At 47.1% G+C, this 5935-nt stretch overlaps 1 non-coding gene across 1 annotated transcript; it reads right to left on the bottom strand.

Moving 5' to 3' along the window:
- Positions 1-4899: 4899 nt before the first annotated feature.
- On the bottom strand, positions 4900-5030 carry LOC111725781. The gene has a single exon (XR_002773760.1). It is a non-coding gene; the product is annotated as a small nucleolar RNA SNORA72 (small nucleolar RNA).
- Positions 5031-5935: the final 905 nt, after the last annotated feature.

Genomic DNA, 5935 nt, shown 5'->3' with positions numbered 1-5935 from the left:
AGTTGTAGTGTCCTTTTTTGTTTTTGTTTCTAATTTTAGTTATTTGGGGCCTTTGTTTTTCTTTGTCAGTCTGGCTAAAGGTATGTCAATTTTGTGGATCTTTTCTCAGAATCTGTTCTTGGTTTTGCTGATTATCTCTTATTATTTTTCTATTCTTTATTTTATCTCTGTTCTCATCTTTATTATTTACCTGCTTCTATGAATATTAGCTTTGTGTTTAGTTCATTGTTCTTTTCCTAGTTCCTCAAGATATAAATTTAGTTTGATTTCAGATCCCTTGTCTTTTTAATACAGGCATAACTTTTCCTCTCAGTACTATTTTCACTGCGTTCTGTAAATTTTGGTATATTGTGTTATCATTTTCACATCTCAATTATTTTCTAATTTCCCTGTGATTTCCTCTTGGCCCGCTGGTTATTCATGCCCTCCATCCAGAACCTGGTAATTCTCTCTGTCTCTGGATATCTCGCCCCAGGGACATCACTCATGGCCCAGCACCTAGCCCAGGCTGGGAATGCTACCAGGAGCTGTTCACCTGAATGGCCATTTCATGCTGGGCGCTGCTGGTCAGGCCCTCATAAGGCAGGAGGAGCCCACGTGCTGACATCTGGAGATTGTTGGTTCACTTCCAAGGCTACTGCTACAGATAAGTTGGGGAACTAGACTCTGTGGTACCTGTCAATGACCTAGGGCTCTCTGTGAACCCAGAGAAGTGTTGACTAACTATAAATTTAGTCCAGAGTAAGAATGCTTTGAAGATACAACCACTTTAAGACAGGAAGATATTGAGTAACTTTGTAACCCACGAGGGGGAATCTGTTTAAGGTGGACTATGATGAGTAAAGACATTGCTGATGTTTACTTTTACTGTGAGAATAAAAGAAACAAAGGGAAAGAAAGGGCAGAACAGTTCTTTGAGGCGGTATCCTCCTTGTTCTCTGGAATTGCTGGCTTTTCTGTGAATAAAAGTGAAATTGTTGATCTCTAGTCTGCTTCTCCATTGATTGGCTTGGGTGACAGGCAGGCGGACTCCATGGAACATTGGAGGGATAGGTGGGGGTGAAGGGCCCCCCAGGAACTGAATGCATCAGGAAAGGAGAGGAACAAGTGGCAAAATGTCTTTGTTTTGTGGCCAGCGCCGCTGTGTTAGCAGAAGGCCAGCGTTCTCACAAGAATAAGGGTTTCTCTCTTGTTTCTAGACAAAGCTGAGATTTGACTAAAATGTTCCATTGTTCTCTGGTCTGCATCCTTTGCCTCATTGTTTTTCCTCGGAATTGTCTTCCTCCAGGAAGAGAGAGTTCAAAACTAAGACACAACTGATTACAGAGACCTTGCGACACAGCCTCCACCACCCCGCGTGGGCTTTGTCCCCACAGGTGCAGCTGAGCTGGCAGACCGCCTTCCCACTCGACCTTGCCAGAAAAGTGTGTCAGTAGGATAGCTTTTGTTTGGTTATTTAAACATTTTTTTTCCTCTTTAAAGAATTTTTGCTAAAATTCTGAGAAAATGACTCTGACCAACATGCAGCTATGGAGAGCTGGTGAGGGCGCTCATCATCAGGCCAACCTGATGACCACAGGGGGGGCGGGAGACTTAGCCAGGACCCCTGCCCATCCCAATTTTAGGACAGCTGGGCTGTCCTGGAATGGGCCACTGGGGCCAGGTACATCCTTCAGAGGGCAGCAAGCTTGTCTCCTGGCCCCACCAGTGTGTTCTAGAGTGTTCTCACTGCTCTGCAGGGCACCTCCACCCCCAGCGTGGGTCAGGCACACCATTCCACTTCCTCTTGCCTCTGACTTTTCCCTTCACGGCACTCCCAGAGTTTGCAAGACGTATCTGAAGGCTTCTTTTAGGTAATAACCACATTTTCTAGTATCCGGCGCTCTGACATCTGCACCTTGCAGTTCCTGGGGGCACTGCCCCTCCCAGGGCTGGACAGGTCCTGGATGAGGTAAAAACTCCCCTGTGAGTGCAGCTTCTGTGTGCAGACCAACCAATCTGCACTCCTAAGTCCCAACCACCTCCTGCATCAGGCTCTTACACTCTGATTACTATTTCCCTACCCTAATGGCCCCAAGGCCAAACAACTAGGGACAGCCCTATACCCAGAGTCCCCTGGAGTCTTTAACCCGGAGCCAGCCTCCCCATCACGCTGCTCCTTCCTGACAAATGTGGGCTCTTGACCCTGCATTCCCCTCACTCTGCCTCCTGACCACCATGCTGCTCCCCATGGCCCTGTGTGGTCCTCCCTGCCCCATTCCTAGAAATCCTGACAGTCGTTTCCTTGTCTGCATGTCTTGCTGTACTTGGATAAGGCAAAGCCCGGCTCCCCTTACAGCATCTTATTAATGATCCTCTCATCCACTGGACTGGGACCTTCCAGAGGAAACCACGTGTCTGCGTTATCCAGACTGCAGCCCAGCACCCGGCACATAGCATTTGTCTGATAAATGAATGAGTGGACATTGTTAAGAGCCCTTGGTAGTTCTGGGGAGAGAGTTTTATGAAATGCTTTTTCATGGTAATGCATCATCTCTCTTTAACCAGAATGACACTCCAGACCTCCCTGACTGAGACGAGGCCGCCTATGAGCCTCCTCCAGGTGTGCAGGTGGTGGCCGCAAACTCCGGCTAAGCCGCTTTCTTCTCCTTCTGTCGTAAACTGTGCTGGGCACGACTGCAGGGACCTGGCAAAAACACCCAGTAACTAAGAAAATGTAGAGGAACTGATCACTGCTTCTGTAGCATCTACAAGACTTTGGTGGGGGGGTGGGGGCGACTATATTTTAGTTGACCTTGAAGAAACCAAAGGCCTTTAGCAGACCAGATCTGAAGCACCTTTCATGTGCAAATCCCTGTCTGATGCTTTCTTTGTGTGACCTCTCTTGGGCTGACCTCATCCTTGTAGTATATTTAATTTCTTCTTTCCAGATGAAGTAATTGAACCTAACTGAGCTGAAGTAACCTTCACAAGGTCACACCATTAAATAGCAGAAGCAAAATTTGAGCCCAAGACTACACTGGACCAAAGTCCATGCTCGTCCCATTCTGCCAGGTGTAGTGTGTGTCAGATGCTGATCATGATAACATTGGACCCACAATAGCGTGTTCCCCAAATGTGTAGCGATCTGTACATTACCTAATAGTGATGCAGCTAAGTGTTGAATCCAGGCTGGTGTCAGAACCCACGGGCTGATCTAATTCATTCAGTTTTCACATGTGCACATGTGTGGGAGTTTGGCAATGGTGTGGAGGGCAGGGGACAGGCAGGGCTGGAAGCTGGATGTGACTTAGACTTATCATTTTTAGACATAAAATCTCTTGGATAAGGATTGGCAAAATCTGTGCGAGCAGTAACAATAGTAATAATGAGCAATGATAAATATAGCTGAATATTTGTTTTCTCTGAGCCAAACCAGTTAGGGTGAGGACAGCGTGTCTCCTTAAATTGCCTCTGTACTCTCAAACGGGCACAACATCCCTGGTGTTTGTGATGTTGAGGGAGCTGTAAACTCAGACCTCAGGTGGGTGCCTCAGTGATGAAGAACTCCTGAAATGCTGTAGATCCCTAGGCCTCTCTGCCTCATAGCTGTGTCTGCCAGCAACCCTCTATCCAACAGCCATCCATCAGCCTGACAGTGACAACCGAGCTCAGAAGTCTGTGCGCACAGGAGCCCATGGCTAGGGACAGATTGTGGCTTCCTCTGCCCCGCCTCTGCCCAATTCAGCTATCTTGGCCCCTAAGGTAGCGAAGGTGCAGAACAGCCTCCTCCCAGCATGGCACCTGGGGAGTTGTCACTGCTCCACCACTATTTTATTTTATTTTATTGAGACAGAGTCTCAGTTTGTTGCTCTGAGTAGAGTGCCATGGTGTCAGCATAGCTCATAGCAACCTCGATCTCCTGGTCTCAAGCGATCCTCTTGCCTTAGCCTCCCAAGTAGCTGGTACTACAAGCTCCTACCACCACACCCAGCTAGTTTTTCTATTTTTAGTAGAGACAAGGTCTTGCTCTTGGTCAGGTTGGTCTCAAAATCCTGAGCTAAAGTGATCCTCTTGCCTTGGCCTCCCAGAGTTCTGGGATTATAGGCTTGAGCCACCATGGTGGCCCATCACTACATATTAAAGGTGGGCCTGTGTCACCAGACAGAACTAGCTCAACTCAATGTCCTAAGTCACTGTGGAAACAGATCCAGGACCTCCCTGGCTGTCCTCTTTTTGCTGTTACCACCTCCAGTATCCACAGGAGCCCAGGGGCATTGCTAGGTAGCATGCCATCTTGGCATTCTTCTCTCTCTCCTTCCCTACTGGGATCACCTATCTCCTTGCACATTTTTCCTGGAGGAGCGACCAGACCAGGGTCAGAGGTGCTGTAGGACTCCTGTGGGATGGCAGGGTCCTTCCTCCAAGAAGACCCTCCCTGAGAACCAACCACTGCATCTCGGGAGCCTTCCCCTTCCAATGGTTTCAGTGTTCCCATTTCTAACACATACCTCTTCCAGAGGCAGTTTGTTATAGACAGCTTATTATCTGGAAGTTTTCCTCATCTTTCTCCTACTATTAACATTTCAGACATTTTCTCCATGGAGCCAGAGGTCTCTGGGTACAGAAAGAGGAATCCATGGACCATGATTTTCCTGATGCTGGTTTAGGAGGCAATGTGCTGTTGCTTGAGTTTATTTTATTTTACAATTCATTTAATGACAACTTGTGATCACAAAATTTCCCTACTTTAGTTGTGCCTTTAGACAAAAGTCTGCAAATGACCACTGATTATTTGAAAAGTCATTATATTAGCTGAACTGTCATTTTTCTTAAGGTTGACCAAAGATAACCTAAAATCACAGCCATGAACAGTCATTATATAATCACACAAAATGACCATGTAACAAATCAGACCTGGTTTCTCACCAACATTTATAAAACTATACTAGGGAAAGAACCGGGTCTGGAAACACATGCATGGTTTTTATATTTGGAATGTTTATCCTGTCCTGCTTATTATAAAACCAGAAAGGCAAGAATATTTACAGTTGTTTTTTGGTTGGTTGTTTGTTTTTTAAAAAGCTTACTCAGGTCTGTGGTCAAAGGTGAACAGATTATAAAATTAAGAAGTAAAATAAATTTACCCATCCCATCCCCAAGGCAGCAGTTTCATTATTCATGACAAGGAGGAGTATGGCAACTGCAGAGGACCTGCAAAGTTCGCCCAAGGCCACCTCTGTCTCTCTTCAGTCTGGAAGAAGATTTCTATCAAATATCCTAGAACACGTTGCTGGGTCTTTTTTGGCAGGATTCCACCCAACCCGTGCCCCACAACCCTACCCCAAAGAGCAGCATCCTCTGGAGTCCATCCCTCAGTTCTCAACCCTGAGGTCTTTGCCTCTTTCTGAGGAAGAGTCTGGCCTCCTGAAGGACGGTGACCTTAGGAGACAGAATGGTGAGGAGGAGAGCCAGCATGGACGGAGACCCACACTGGCCAAGTGACAGCTTCTACATTTTTGCATGAATCCTTATAATAATCCTGTAACACGTAAATCCTATGTTAGAAATGAAGAAGCTAAAACTCAGAGAGATTAAAAGATTTATGCTTTCTGTCATCACACAGCTGCCAAGACCCCACCCCCCCACCCCATCCCCCGCAGAGTCCCCCTGTCCCTGAGACTGTCCTTCTCACTGGGGTGGAGCCCCCAGGGCAGCAGGGGCTCGCTAATCTTCACACCTAGCCAATGTTCCATGGTCCAGGCATGGAAAGAAAGGGAAATGGAAATGGAGGGGTGACAGCCCAGGTGCTAATGCAAATAGCTGCCGAACAAAACAGAACCGACCAGAAAGCCCAGAAGAAGGTCCCAGCTACTTGGGAGGCGGAGGCAGGAGACTCGCTTGAGCCCAGGAGTTGGAGGTTGCTGTGAGCTGTAATGCCACAGCACGCTACCCA

This window comes from Otolemur garnettii, unplaced genomic scaffold, assembly GCF_000181295.1.
Source record: "Otolemur garnettii isolate 467f Iridium unplaced genomic scaffold, OtoGar3 scaffold00002, whole genome shotgun sequence".
Taxonomy (NCBI): domain Eukaryota; kingdom Metazoa; phylum Chordata; class Mammalia; order Primates; family Galagidae; genus Otolemur; species Otolemur garnettii.
This window is presented reverse-complemented; position numbering and strand designations above follow the sequence as displayed.